Source organism: Furipterus horrens, unplaced genomic scaffold, assembly GCF_987537825.1.
Source record: "Furipterus horrens unplaced genomic scaffold, mFurHor1.1.pri manual_scaffold_7, whole genome shotgun sequence".
Lineage (NCBI taxonomy): Eukaryota > Metazoa > Chordata > Mammalia > Chiroptera > Furipteridae > Furipterus > Furipterus horrens.
The window spans coordinates 50,589,111-50,604,160 of NW_028327177.1; the positions used below are offsets into that span (position 1 = coordinate 50,589,111).

General features: G+C 40.1%; 1 protein-coding gene, 1 long non-coding RNA gene and 1 pseudogene across 3 annotated transcripts in view; 2 read left to right on the forward strand and 1 right to left on the reverse strand.

Moving 5' to 3' along the window:
* The window catches only part of RGS20 (regulator of G protein signaling 20), a 135,864-nt gene that overhangs the window by 99,856 nt on the left and 20,958 nt on the right, over positions 1-15,050 (reverse strand). The gene's annotated exons all lie outside the window — the stretch shown is intronic.
* Positions 1-15,050, forward strand: part of LOC150004439 (uncharacterized) — a 62,310-nt gene that overhangs the window by 15,183 nt on the left and 32,077 nt on the right. The gene's annotated exons all lie outside the window — the stretch shown is intronic.
* Positions 10,854-12,210, forward strand: LOC150004440 (ornithine decarboxylase pseudogene; annotated as a pseudogene).

The window sequence follows — 15,050 nt, forward strand, 5'->3', positions numbered from 1 at the left end:
GGAACTGGGAATGACTTTCAAAGGTAATAAAAGCCCCTGAGATAAAAGGCCTGGTACCATGGTTGGTTGTGCGGTCCACAGCAATCTTTCCAGGGAAGGAACGAAGGTTGTTTTCCTGAAAGATGGCTAGAAGGGACCTTAAGGCACAATGAAAAACCAGAAAGACTTGGAAAAAACAGGTGTGTACAGGCAAGGATGAATGCCAGATATGTGGCACAGCTTCTGTGCCCTGAAGAACAGACTGAAGGTCACCCCAAATATTCCTTGGGTAAGTTCCAGCAAAGCAGAACTAAAGATCATAAGTGATCATTTGCTGCTCTTGTTATGTTTATGCAAACGAACAGGATAAATTAAAAATGGACTTAATGTAGTCCCTTTAAAGACAAGGAGGGTAACCTTAGGGAGAAAAATTATTATTCAAGGAAAATCATAATGATCAGTAGTAGAGTATAAAACAGGGCAACTAACCGTCTTAAAAGTTTCTTCTCCAGATTTAGAGACTTGTTTGCGGGTTATGTTACATAAATTAACACGTGTTTTTTGTTTTCAAAGGACATAAGCCTATGATCGCATTACCTGAGTGATTATCTGTACGCATAAGCCTCACTTAATCCTCTCTGCAGCGCTGCCTCCTGAGACTCAACGGTTTGGCTGAACTAAATGGCTGGGTTGGGGAAGAATGGGGTGGTCTGTGGGCTTCACTTTAAAACGGGTTTCTCTTTTCTATCCTAATGGCTTGGACAGAAAAGGCCCAGAGGTCTGAGAGGGGGAAAAACCTAAACTATTTACCTCAGCCCAAACTAAGTATAATGGGCAAAAGGGTTTTGGACAGGCGAGATGTGCCTAGCACACCTTCTTACAAAGAAGCCTTTTTTTTTTTTTTTTCCCCTAATATGGAACATTGAAAAATTAATCCCTGCCTTTTGTCATCTAGGAGTTATGGATTGAATGATGTCTTTTAACCCTTTTCACCAAATCTGTTGCCCTCAGAACACAACAAGGACACCAGCCTGTTAAACCAAGCACGCCGTTGACCGGAGGCAGCCAACTGACCTGGAGTCTGCACGATCCTTCCCCATGTGGGAAGGCCACCCTCCCCTCCACACCCCCACTCTTATTAGGGTTTTCTGGACCCAAGGGTAGGTAGGACGACGACCATGTCCAGCTTGAAGCAGCTAGAGGAGCTTGAGACCTTCGCCCATTGTCCTTTACAAGATTACAAAGGGTCCTAATATTTGAGAGGGGGGGGATAGTTAATTTTTATGAACCAGGGGTATGGACTTGGGGGGGATTGCTGGGGGAGGGGGGTGCTGGGTGGAGGGGAACAAGGGGGAGAAAATTGGAACTGTTGTAACAATATAATCAATAAAAAACATTAAAAAAAAGAAAAAAAAAGAAAGAAGGAACTTCTACCATTTGCAACAACATGAGTGGAACTAGAGAGAATTATGCTTAGCGAAATAAGCCAGGCAACAAAAGAAAATTACCTTATGCTATCACCTGTTAAAGGAAACTAATGAACAACACAAACAAATGAGCAAAATTGAACCAGAGGTATGTAAACGAGGAATAAACTAACAGTAACAAAGGGGGAGATGGGAGGGAGAGAAGTGGTAAGAAGGGGAAGGGTCTAGTCAAAGAGCATGTATAAATGACCCATGGACATGGACAACTGGGTGGGGACTGAATGTGGGAGAAGGGAGGGACAGGGTGCAGACAAGCAAGAGGGGGAAAAAGGTGAGACAACTGTAATGGAAAAACAAACAAACAGAAAAATTTTTAGTGGGGGGGAAAATAAAAATATAAAGAATAGAAATGCAAGTTCAGTGAATATTAGATGGACAAGGTTTTTCCTTCACACTGTATATATTTTCTCCCTATCTGATCCCTCCAGAATTTGGCATTCTAAAGAAGTAAGTAATGACCTAAGTTTCTTTGCATAAAACTAATAAGACCAGTTGTTAATAATGATTTTTTTGACTAAGACTTTGACTGGAATGTCATGCCTAAAGGAGACATGCTTGGGCTTTGGTTGTTACCAAAAAGCCCTGAGCAACTGGGACTGACTTTCAAAGGTAATAAAAGTCCACGAGATAAAAGGCCTGGTACCTTGGATGGATGAGCGGTCCATAGCAATCTTTCCAGGGAAGGAGCAAAGGTTGTTTTCCTGAAAGATGGCTAGAAGGGACCTTAAGGCACAATGATAAACCTGAAGGACCTGGAAAAGACAGGTGTTTACAGGCAAGGCTGAATGCAAGGTATGTGGATCTGCTTCTGTGCCCTGAAGGGCAGACTGAAGGTCACCCTAAATGTTCCTTGCGTAAGTTCCAGCAAAGCAGAACTAAAGATCATAAGTGATCATTTGCTGCTCTTGTTGTGTTTATGCAAATGAACAGGATAAATTAAAAATGAACTTAATGCAGTCCCTTTAATGACAAGGAGGGTAATCTTAGGGAGAAAAATCAAGATTCAAGGAAGATCACAATGCCCAGTGGTAAACTATAAAGTAGTGCAGCTAACCGTCTTTAAAGTTTCTTTTCATTTAAAATTTGTTTTCATTTGAAAGTTAAACTATGTCTGTGGCATTATCAAAGATGTTTAATTTACAGGCGAGAAGAATGTCAAATGCCTTGCAACTGGATGTCTTTCCTATAAGACAGTCCTACAGATCTATAAACTTGTGTGTGGGTTATGTTACATAAATTAACATGTGTTTTCTGTTTTCAAAGGGCATAAGCCTACGATCTCATTACCTGAGTGATTGTCTGTACATATAGACCTCACTTAATCCTGTCGGCATTGCTGCCTCCTGAGACTCACTGGTTTGGCTGAACTAAGTGGCTGGGTTGGTGAAGAATGGGGTGGTCTGTGGGCTTCACTTTAAAACTGGTTTCTCTTTTCTATCCTAATGGCTTGGACAGAAAGAGCCCAGAGGCCTGAGAGGGGGGAAACCTAAAATATTTCCCTCAGTCCAAACTAAGTATAATGGGCAAAAGGGTTTTAGACAGGTGAGATGTACCTGGCATACCTTCCTCCAAAGAAGCCCTTCTTTTCCCTAATGTGAGACATTGAAAAATTAATACCTGTCTTTTGTCATCTAGTGGTTACGGATTGAATGATGTCCTTTAACCCTGTTGCCCCCAGAATACAACAAGGATGCCAGCCTGTTAAACCAAGTATGCCGTTGTCCAGAGACAGCCAACCAACCTGGAGTCTGCACGATCCTTCCCCTTGTAGGAAGGCCACCCTTCCCTCCACATCCCCACTCTTATTAGGGATTTCTTGACCCAAGGGTAGGTAGGACGACGACCATGTCCAGCTTGAAGCAGCTAGAGGAGCTCGAGACCTTCGTCCATTGTCCTTTATAAGATTGTAAAGGGTCTTAAGTCTGAGAGGGAGGGATTGTTATTTTTTATTGTTAAAATATTTAACTAATTAATTATTTTTTTAAAAAAAGAAGAAGAATATATGAAAGGGTGAGCCATGGGCATGGACTTAGGGAGGGGATTGTTGGGGAAGGGGGGTGCTGGGCGGAGGGGAGCAAAGGGGAAAAAATTGGAACTATTGTAACAATATCGTCGGCAGCCGTCCGTCTCGAGAGACGATGGTGTAGCTTCTCAAGAGTCTATCTGCACCGCCGAGAATGGCTGTGCAGTCCGACTCGGGAGTGACATGGTATCTGTCTCCTCCCGTGTTGAATCGACATCTTGTGATGACGCTGAAGCTACAGAGCCTGGGCAGGGTAATATGGAGGGTCTGCTGTTGCCCATGCAGCAGACCCCCCCTCTCTTCGCAGCTGAAGGGTCCAAGGGAAAGACGGAGTCGATACAGCTTGGGTTCAGGTGCGCCGCAGGAGTTGCCGGTGTTGACTACAACGTCAAACCGCCTTAGGGACTCCGGCTCCGGATTTTCTGTCGGGGTTTACTCCCTTAGCCCTTCCCCTGAAGAGGTATGCCGCAAGGCAGCGGAGGTTTTTTGGAGTCAGAGTTTTCCTTCTCTGATGTACCCTGACTGGAAGATCGAACCAGCGACATTTAGCTCGCAGGCCGACGCTCAATCCACTGAGCTAAACCAGCCAGGGCATTGTAACAATATAATCAATAAAATATACTTAAAAAAATAAAATAAAAAAAAAATAAAAATTTTTTCTACAATTTAAAAAAAAAAAAAAGAATTCAAAATTGTATAAGCCAAATATATCCTTATGAAAAAAATATTTGATTACCTTATTGATGTTAAATTTAATTACTTATGTAGACCACAATTTGGATTTCATTTTTGAATATTTGAATATCATTTAAACTATGATCTTCCAATGTATTTTCTTTATTTTAAAATTCCTTTTTTTCTCCATTTAAAATGCAGTAGGTATAAAGCCATTCTACAGAAATTTCTAAAATAAACTCCAAAATGATACAAGCTAATCTACATTGGTTTTGCCCACAAAATGGAAATAAATGGTTCACACAGAACCTCTAAATTTACTATCTAATGTTCCCAGTAGAGTTCACTTACATCTTTACCTTTTAAGAAGGTAGAAGTTGAGTATAAATTTTCTAGGATAAGTGTAGTGATTTTAAGGTTCTATAGAGGCTGACTTGATTTTGGCAGGCAAATCAACATGATTTTATGAAACCTTTTGAATGGTTGAAATTAGATTTAGATATATATTTTTCCTAATTATTAATTTAAAGTCAGAGTTATACAAATTATTAAAACCAAAATAGTACACTGATGCCAACCAGAATTTTTACAATATGTTTTTTAGACTTGGAAACAGGATTTTTGGGGATCATTTAAAAAAATTTTTTTCTGAAAGGTCAAGATCAATTGTGTTACCCAATGAATGTCTGAAACATATACTAGCAGCTACCACTCTAGTATATAAATAGAAGTGAAAAGTGGCGTTTATTTATTTATGCTTTATTTTTAATTTTTTTTATTGAATTTTTTTGGCTGACACTGATTGACAAAATTATACAGGTTTCAAGTGCACAATTCTACAACACATCATCTGTACATTGTATTGTGTGTTCATCACCCCAAGTCAAGTCTCCTTCCATCACCATTTATCCCCTCATACCCTCCTCCCCCTCCCCTACCCCTCCTGGTGGCAATCACAACACTGTTGTCATGTCTGTGAGTTTCTTTTTTCTTTTTCTCCACCCCCCCCATTCAGCCCTTCAACCTCCTCATCCTTATAGCTGTCACCCTGCTCTCTATCTATGAGTCTATTTCTATTTAATATGGTACTTGTCTTTCTCTGACTGTCTTATGTCACTTAGCATAATGGTCTCCAGGTTCATCCACACTGTTCCAAAGGGTAAGATTTTCTTTTTATGACCTAGTAGTATTCCATTCTGCAAATGTAGCACAACTTTTTAAATTCTCTTATCTACTGATGGACACTTAGGCTGCTTCCAAATCTTGGCTATTGTAAAGAATGCTGAAATGAACATAGCAGTGCATGTGTTCTTTCAAGTTAGTGTTTTGGTTTTATTTGGATAAATTCCCAGAAGTGAGATTGCTGGGTCATATGGTAGTTTTATTTTTAATTTTTTGAGGATACACCATATTGCTTTCTACAGTGGCTGCACCAATCTACACTTCTACCAACAGTGCACTAGTGTTCCTTTTTCTCTACATCTTCACCATCACTTGTTGTTCTTGATTTATTGATGATCCCACCGGGACAGGTGTGAAGTGATATGTCATTGCGATTTTAATTTGCATTTCTTTGATGATTAATGACACTGAGTATCTTTTTTTGAATATATTTTATTGATTATATTATTATAGTTATCACAATTTTTTCCCTTTGCCCCCCTTCACCTGGGACCCCCCATTCCCTCCATCAATCCCCATCTTAGTTCAGTTCCGTGGATCATGCATATAAGTTCTTTGGCTACTCCATTACCTACACTGTTCTTATCATTTCCCTATTTTGTACCTACCAATCTGTGCTTCTTAATCCCTCTATGTTTCCCCCCATTGCCCCCCTCCCCCACCCAACTGATAACCCTCCAAATGATCTCCACATCTATGATTCTGTTTCTGTTCTGCTTGTTTGTTTAATTTGTCATTTGGATTCAATTATTGATAGTTGTGAATTTATTGCCATTTTAATGTTCATCGTTTTGATCTTTTTCTTACATAACTCTCTTTACCATTTCATGTAATAATGGCATGGTGATGATGAACTCCTTTAGCTTTACCTTGTCTGGGAAGCACTTCATCTGTCCTTCCATTATAAATGATAGCTTTGCTGGATAGAGTAATGTAGGTTGTAGGTCCTTGCTTTTCATCACATTGAATACTTCTTGCCAGTCCCTTCTTGCCTGCAAAGTTTCTTTTGAGAAATCAGCTGACAGTGGTATGAAAACTCCTGTGTATGTAACTCTGGTTTTAAAATTCTCTCTTTATCTTTAACCTTTGGCATTTTAATTATGGTGTGGTTTTCTTTGGGTATAGTTTGTATGGAACTCTTTGTGCTTCCTGGACTTGTATGTCTATTTCCTTCATCAAATTAGGGAAGTTTTCTTCCATTCTTTTTCAAAAAAATTTTCAACTTCTTGCTCTTCTTCCTCTCCTTCTGACACATCTATGATTTGGATGTTGGTGTGTTTAAAGATGTCCCAGAGGTTCCTAAGCCTATACTCATTTTTTAAAAATTATTTTTCTTCCTGCTGTTCTGATTGAATGCTTTTTCTTTCCTTTTTCATTGATTTGATTCTCAGCTTTATCCCCTCCACTGTTGGTTTTCTATAGATTTTTCTTTATTTCACTTAATGCAGCCTTCATTTCTGCCTGGGTCTTTTTCATGCCAGTGAAGTACCCAATGAGTTCCTGGAGCATCCTGGTAAACCAGTGTTTTGAACTGTTCATATGATAGGTTGCTTATCTCCATTTTATCTAGTTTTTGTTCTGGAGTTTTGTTCTGTTCTTTCATTTTGACCATATTTCTTTGTCTCCTCATTTTGGCAGCCTCCCTGTGTATGTTTCTGTGTATTAGATAGAGCTCCCTTAACTCTCCGTCTTAGTGCACCTGTTATGTTGTACAGGGAAGAACCAGCCCAGGGCAATCTGTGTCCTCACTCTGTTGTTCTGTGTTGAGGAGGGCTCACAGAGGGACAATTCCACTGCCTGGACTCTGGAATATTGTCTGGGAGGAAGCTGTCTCCCCACTCACACTTCACTTTCTCCCCGTATGCCACTGGTAACCTTTCCAGCTGTTGCCCTGGTGCTGAACCTGAGAGGGGGTGGGTCTGTGTGAGTCCTAAACCCATTTTGAGCCCTTTAAAAGGATGCAGTTTCTTCTGCTGCCCTAATCCATAGTGGTTCTTATGGCCAGAAGTTATGGGGACTTATCCTCCTGGTGCTGGAATCCTGGTCTGGGTGGTCTGGATTGCGGCTGGAATCCCTTCACTCCTGAAGTATCCTCTCTGTTTTTTATCCACTACATGTGGATATGGGACTGCCTGTTTCCATCTCCATGCCTCACTGTGCCACTGCATGTCTCCATGTCTCTCTGTGCCTCTCTGCATCTCCACCCCTCCTACCTGTCTGGATAAATGTGGTTTCTTTAATCCTTGGTTGACAGACTTCCACACAGCTCTATTTTCTGAAAATTCTAAGTGAAATTTGTGTTATAGTCTAGTTGTATTTTTTGCTATAGTTGTGCACAGAGGTCAGGTGTGTTTACCTATGCCTCCATCTTGACCAGAAGTTGAGTATCTTTTTATATGTCTGTTGGCCATCTGTATGTTCCCTTTGGAGAAGTGTCTAGTTATATCTTTTGCCCATTTTTAAATTGGATTGTTTGGTTTTGGGTGTTGAGTTGTATAAATAAATTATTTATTAATGTTGGATACTAACTCCTTATCAGATATATCATTGGTGAATATGTTCTCTATTTCACTGGGTTGTCTATTTATTTTGTTGATGGTTTCCTTTGCTGTGCAAAAACTTTTTAGTTTGATATAGTTCCATTTGATATAGTTCCATTTGTTTATTTTTTTCTTTTGTTTCCCTTGCCCAAGGAGATATGTTAGGAAAAATATTGCTATGAAAAATGTTTGAGATTTTATTGCCTATGTTTTATTCTAGAATTTGTATTTTTTGAGTCTAACATGTAAGTTTTTAATCATTTTTAAGTTTATTTTTTGTGTATGGTATAAGAAGGTGGTTTAATTTCATTTTTAGCACATATCTAATTTTCCCAACACTATTTATTGAATAGACTATCTTTACCCTATTGTATACTTTTGCCTTCATTGCCAAATATTAATTGACTATAAAGGTGTGGGTTTATTTCTTGGCTTTCTATTCTGTTCCTTTGCTCTATATGTCTGTTTTTATGCTGGTACCATGCTGGTTTGATTACTATGGCCTTGTAGTATTGTTTGGTATCAGGTAGCATGATTCTTCCAACTTTCTTCTTCTTTTTAAAGATCACTATTGCTATGTAGGGCCTTTTGTGGTTCCATATGAAGTTTTGAAATATTCGTTCTGGTTCTTTTTTTTTTTTTTTTTTTTGAGTATATTTTATTGATTATATTGTTACAGTAGTCCCAATTTTTTTCCCCCTTTGCTTCCCTCCACCCAGTAAGCACCTTCCCTCCAACAACTCTACCCCTCTTAGTTCATGTCTATGGGTAATGCATATAAGTTCTTTGGCCTCATCCTTTCCTATATTATTCTTACTTCCCCCTGTCTATTTTGGACCAACCAATTATGCTTCTTAATCCCTGCACCATTTCTCCATTTCTCCCCCTTCCCTCTCCTAGTTGATAATCCTCCAAATGATCATCATACCTTTGATTCTGTTCCTGTTCTGGTTTGCTCAGTTGGATTTTGTTTTTATTTTTAAAATTTGGTTGTTGATAGTTGTGAATTTGTTGTCATTTTACAGTTCATAGTGTTGATCTTCTTTTTCTTAAATAAGTTTCTTTAACATTTTATATAATAATGGCTTGGTGATGATGAACTCCTTTAGCTTTATCTTGTCTGGGAAGCACTTTATCTGGCCTTCCATTTTAAATGATAGCTTTGCTGGATAGAGTAATCTTGGTTGTAGGTCCTTGCTTTTAATCACATTGAATACTTCTTGCCAGTCCCTTCTTGCCTGCAAAGTTTCTTTTGAGATATCAGCTGATAATCTTATAGGCACCCCTTTGTAGGTAACTCTCTGCTTTTCTCTTGCTGCTTTTAAGATTCTCCCTTTATCTTTAACCTTTGGCATTTTAATTATGATGTGTCTTGGTGTGGTCCTCTTTGGGTCTAGCTTGGTTGGGACTCTCTGTTCTTCCTGGACTTGTATGTCTATTTCCTTCACCAAATTAGGGAAGTTTTTCTTCATTATTTTTTCAAATAAGTTTTCAATTTCTTGCTCTTCCTCTTCTCCTTCTGGCATGTCTATGATTTGGATGTTGGCACATTTAAAGTTGTCCCAGAGGTTCCTAAGCCTCTCCTTGTTTTCTTCAGTTCTTGTTTCCTCATTCTGTACTGGTTGATTGTTTTTTCTTCCTTATGTTCCAAATCATTGATCTGAACCCCAGTTTCTTTCCCTTCACCATTGGTTTTGTGTGGATTTTTCTTCATTTCACTTAGCATAGCATTCACCTCTTCCCTTATGCATCTGCCATACTTAAGTGTATCTGTCAAGCCTGTGAGCATCTTTATCACCAGTGTTTTGAACGGTATGTCTGTTAGGCTGGCTATCTCACTGTCGCTTAGTTATCCCACTGGAACCTTGATCCTTTCCCTCATTTGGGCCATACTTCTCTGTCTTCTCATCTTTACAGGATCCTGCATTTGTTTGCCTCTGTGTCTTAGGTAGAGCTGTCACACCTGTTATGTTGTAAGGGGAAGAGCCTTAGGTATTCCACCTGTTTCACCACATTGTAGTGCTGTATGTGGGGGAGTGGTCTGAGAGGGAACGGTGCCTTTTACTCAGCACTCGCCCCTTTTCCAGGCACTTCTTCCACTTCTATATGGGACTGGTGCCTCTCTAGCTGTAGCCCTGGCTGTCCTTCCCAGAATGGTGGGTCTGCAGACATTCCACGACCATGGGGTCCCTTTAAACAAGCAGACTCTACTGAGAGACCAGCAGTTTCTTCCTCTGCCCCAACCCCCACTTGTTTGCACTGTCAGAAGCAATGAGGCTTTATTTTCCCTGGTGCTGAAACCATGAACTGTGTGGTCTGGTCTAGTGCTGGGAGTGATTCCCAGGTGTACCTCCCTACTTTTTAAAATGTATGACTGCACTTTCCACCAGCCTGCCACTGCCACTGCTGCCTCCACACTGCATCCTCTCCACTACTCCTACCTGTCTGGATGAGTATTTCTTCTTTATATTTTTGTTTGTTGGACTTCCATGCAGCTCGATTTTCTGGAACTTCTGCTTGTCTCTAGTTTTGAAGTAGTTATATTCCTTCTTAGTTGTGGAGGGAGACATGGCATGTCTGTCTAGGCCTCCATCTTGTCCAGAAGGGCTGTTCTAGTTCTTTGAAATATGCCATTGGTGGTCAGTCCCTTCAGCCTCCGCTGCCTCCCACTGTCTGCCAGCACTCTGGCACCACCTTAGGCTGGCAGTCCTCTGTGGGAGGGTGCGAGGTGGTGGCCGGGTGGGTGCTGATGGGGGCAGCCAGCGGTCCTGTGTGCTCGGTGGCTGAGGCGGCATCTCAATGGGGTTGGCTTGACGTGCCCCTGGGCTCTGAGGACACTGCCACTGTGTGTCAGAGCATGACCGTCTCCATGGGACTGGGACCTCCTGGAGAAAGAGCCTGGCAGTCGTTTCTTTAAAGTCCGTCTTTGCTTTTCTTTTTGTTGAGTCTCCGATGAACATACAGGAACCATGAACAGCATTAGTGATGAAGAGTTTGGCTGCCATTTCCTCAATGAAGGCTTTACTGCCAAGGACATTCTGGACCAAAAAAATTAGTGAAGTTTCTTCTTCCGACAACAAGGACGCGTTCTATGTTGTGGACCTGGGGAACATCCTAAAGAAGCACCTGAAGTGGCTAAAAGCTCTTCCTCGGGTCCCCCCTTCTATGCAGTCAAGTGCAATGACAGCAGAATCATAATGAAGACCCTCGCTGCCATTGGGACGGGATTTGACTGTGCCAGCAAGACTGAAATACAGTTGGTGCAGAGTCTCGGGGTGCCTCCAGAGAGGATTATCTGTGCAAATCCTTGTAAACAAGTGTCTCAGATCAAACACGTGGCAAACAATGGCATCCGGATGATGACTTTCGATAGCAAAACAGAGCTGATGGAGGTGGCCAGGGCCCATCCCAAGGCGCAATTGGTCCTGTTGATCGCCGCTGACGATTCCAAAGCAGTCTGTCGCCTCAGTGTTAAATTCAGGGCCACTCTCAAAACCAGCAGGCTGCCCCTGGAATGGGCAAAGGAGCTAAACATCGACGTGGTTGGTGTTAGCTTCCACGTGGGAAGCGGCTGCACTGACCCCGAGACCTTCGTGCAGGCCATCTCTGACGCCTGCTGCGTCTTCGACATGGGGGCTGAGGTTGGTTTCAACATGTATCTGCTGGATATTGGTGGTGGCTTTCCTGGATCTGAGGATGTGAAGCTTAAATTTGAAGAGATCACCAGTGTCATCAACCCAGTCCTGGACAAGTATTTTCTACCCGACTCGGGAGTGACAGTCATCAGGGAGCCAGGCAGACACTACCTGGCCTCAGCTTTCACACTTGCAGTTAATATCATTGCCAAAAAACTGGTACTAAAGGAACAGATGGGCTCTGATTATGAAGACAAGGCCAGTAAAAAAAACTTTATGTGTTACATGAATGATGGAGTATATGGATTAATTGCACCCTTCTGCAGAAGAGGCCCAAACCAGATGAGAAGTACTACTCATCCAGCATAAGGGGACCCACATGTGATGGCCTCGATCGCATCATAGAGCACAGTGCCCTGCCTGAGGTGCAGGTGGGGGGCTAGATGCTCTTTGAAAACATGGGTGCTTACACCATTGCTGCAGCTTCCACATTCAATTGGTTCCAGAGGCCGACCATCTACTGTGTGATGTCGGGGCCAACATGGCAACTGATGCAGCAAGTCCAGAGCCACGACTTCCCACCCGCCCTGGAGGAGCAGGACATTGGTGCCCTGCCTGTGTCCTGCACCTGGGAGAGCGGGATGGAGCGCCACCCCACGGCCTGTGCTTCAGTGAGTATTAACGTGTAGATGCCGTTACTGTAGCTGTCCCTGTGAAGGTAGCTTGAGTTAAAGGATTGGAGGGGACCACTTAATTATTGCTAGTTTGGAAGTGTCTTTGTAAGTAGGGTTGGCACAGATGTAACATTATGGAAGGCTAGGAGATGGGGTCACAATTATCTGTGTTCCTATGGAAACTTTGAATATTTGTTTTATATGGATTTTTACCCAGTTTTCAAACACTACTAAAGAGTGCCCCTCTTCTGCCAAGCAAGAATTTGGAGCTTGTACATTGGCAGAATCGTCCAGACGCTGAGTGTTGTGACCGGTTTTAAAAATAAAGTACCTTGAAAATTAAAAAAAAAGAAAAAAAGAAAAAAAAAGAAATATGCCATTGGTTCCTTGATAAGAATTATTTTGATTCTATAGATTGCTTTGGGTATATGGACATTTGGATGGTGTTAATTCTTCCTATTAGTTCTTCCTATCTATGAATACAGTACATGCTTCTATTTATTTGTATCTCTGTATCTTTCTTCAGTGTCTTATAATTTTCTGAGGCCTTTTACATCCTTGGCTAAATTTATTTTCTAGGCATTTTATTCTTTTTGAAACAGTTGTGAATGAGATTGTTTTCTTAGTTTTCCTTTCCAATAGTTTATTACTGGTGTATAAAATTGCAACTGATTTCTAGATATATATTTTGCATCCTATGATTTTACTAAATTGATTTATCAGTTGTAGTAGAGTTTTGGTGGAATCTTTAGGGCTCTCTCTATATAGAGTCATGTCATCTGCAAATAATGACAGCTTTACTTCTTTTCAATTTGGTTGCCTTTTTATTTTGTGTTCTTGTCTGATTGCTAGGCTAGGACTTCCAGTACTATGTTGAATAAGAGCGGTGAGAGCAGACATCTCTGTGTTCTTCACAATCTTAAGGGAAATACTTTTAGTTTTTGCCCATTGAGTATGATGTGGCCATGAATTTGTCATATATGACCTTTATTACACTTAGATACGTTTATTTCCACTTTGCTAAGAGTTTTAATCATAAATTGGCACTGGATTTTATAAAAAAACTTTTTGATAAATATACATGTAATCATGTATATTTATATCCGTCATTTTGTTTATGCAGTGTAATATGTTTATTGATTTGCAGCTATTGTACCACTTGCATCCCTCGTATAAATCCCACTTAATCCTGGTGTATTATCTTTTAAATATATTGCTAGATCCAGTTTGTTAATGTCTCATTGAGGATTTTAGCATCTATGTTCATCAGTGATATTGCCCTATAATTTTCTTTTTTTGTAGTGTCTTTATGTAGTTTTGGAATTAGAATAGTTCTGGCCTTGTAAAATGAGTCTGATATTCTTTCCTCCTCTTGAACGTTTTTGAACAATTTGAGAAGGATAGGTGTTAGTTCTTCTTTGAGTGTTTTGTAAAATTTACCTTTGTTTGTTGGAAGTTTTTGATTACTGCTTCAGGTTCATTAGTTGTAATCTGTCTAGTCAGATTCTCTGATTCTTTCTGATTTCATTTTGGAAGGTTGTATATTGTTAGAAATTTAACCATTTCTTCTACTGTGTCCAATTTGTTTGAAAATAGTAGTTCATAATATTTTCTTAGAATATCTTTCATTTTTGCGGAGTCATTGGTTACGTCTCCTCATTTCTGATTTGTTTTATTTGAGTCCTTTCTCTTTTTTCCTTGATAAGTTTGGTTAAAGGTTTTCCAATCATGTTTCATTGATCTTCTGTACTGTTTTTTATGTTCTATTTTATTTATTTCTGCTCTACTCTTTATTATTTCTTTCCTTACTCACTTTGGGCTTTGTTGGATTTTTAAAGTTTCTTTAAGTGTAAAATTAGCTTATTTATTTGAGATTTAAATCCTGAGCTCTAGTCTTCAAGAAAAAACTTTTTTGTTATGTTAATTTCCAAAAAAGTGCAAATATACTAAAAAACCCTCATATCCATCACTCAGTTTCAGTGATTATCAATATATTGCCCATTCTGCTTCATCTTTTAACACCTCTCACTTCCTTTCCCCCTGGAATATTTTAGACTACTTCAAAGGGCACATGCCATATCTTCTGAAAATGCTTCTGCCTTCCTCTTTGTAACTTTATTATTTATTTTTTTAAATTTTATTTTATTTTATTGTTGTTCAGTTACAGTTGTCCCAGTTTATCCCTGTTGCTCTCCCCTGCCCCATCCACCCCCATCTCTGTTTCCACAGTCATTCCCCACTCTGTTGTCCCTGTCCATGGGTCTTTTATATTTGTTCCTTGACTAGACTCTTTCCCTTCTTTTCCCCATTATCCCCCTGCCCCCTCCTTTCTGATTGCTGTCAGTTTATTCCTTATTTCCATGTCTCTAGTTCTATTTTGCTCATGTGTTTTGTTCATTGGGTTCCTCTTATAGGTATGATCATACGGTTTTGGCTTTCAGTACCTGGCTTATTTAATTTAGCATGATACTTTCCACTTCCATCCATGCTGTCATGAAGGGTAGGAGTTCCTTTTTTCTTTCTGCTGTGTAATATTCCATTATGTAAATATACCAGTTTTTTGACCCAATCATTTGCCAATGGGCACTTAAGTTGTTTCCAGCACTTGACTATTACAAATAACACTGCTATGAGCATTGGGGTGCATAGGTTATTTTGAACTGGTTTTTCAGAATTCTTAGGTTATAATCCCAGCAGTGAAATTGCTAAATCAAAAGCCAGTTCCATTTTTAATTTTTTGAGGAAATTCCGTACTGTTTTCCATGTTGACCTCACCAGTCTGCATTCTTACCAACAATGCACTAGGGTTCCCTTTTCTCCACCTCCTCACCACACTTGTTGTTTGTTTATTGATT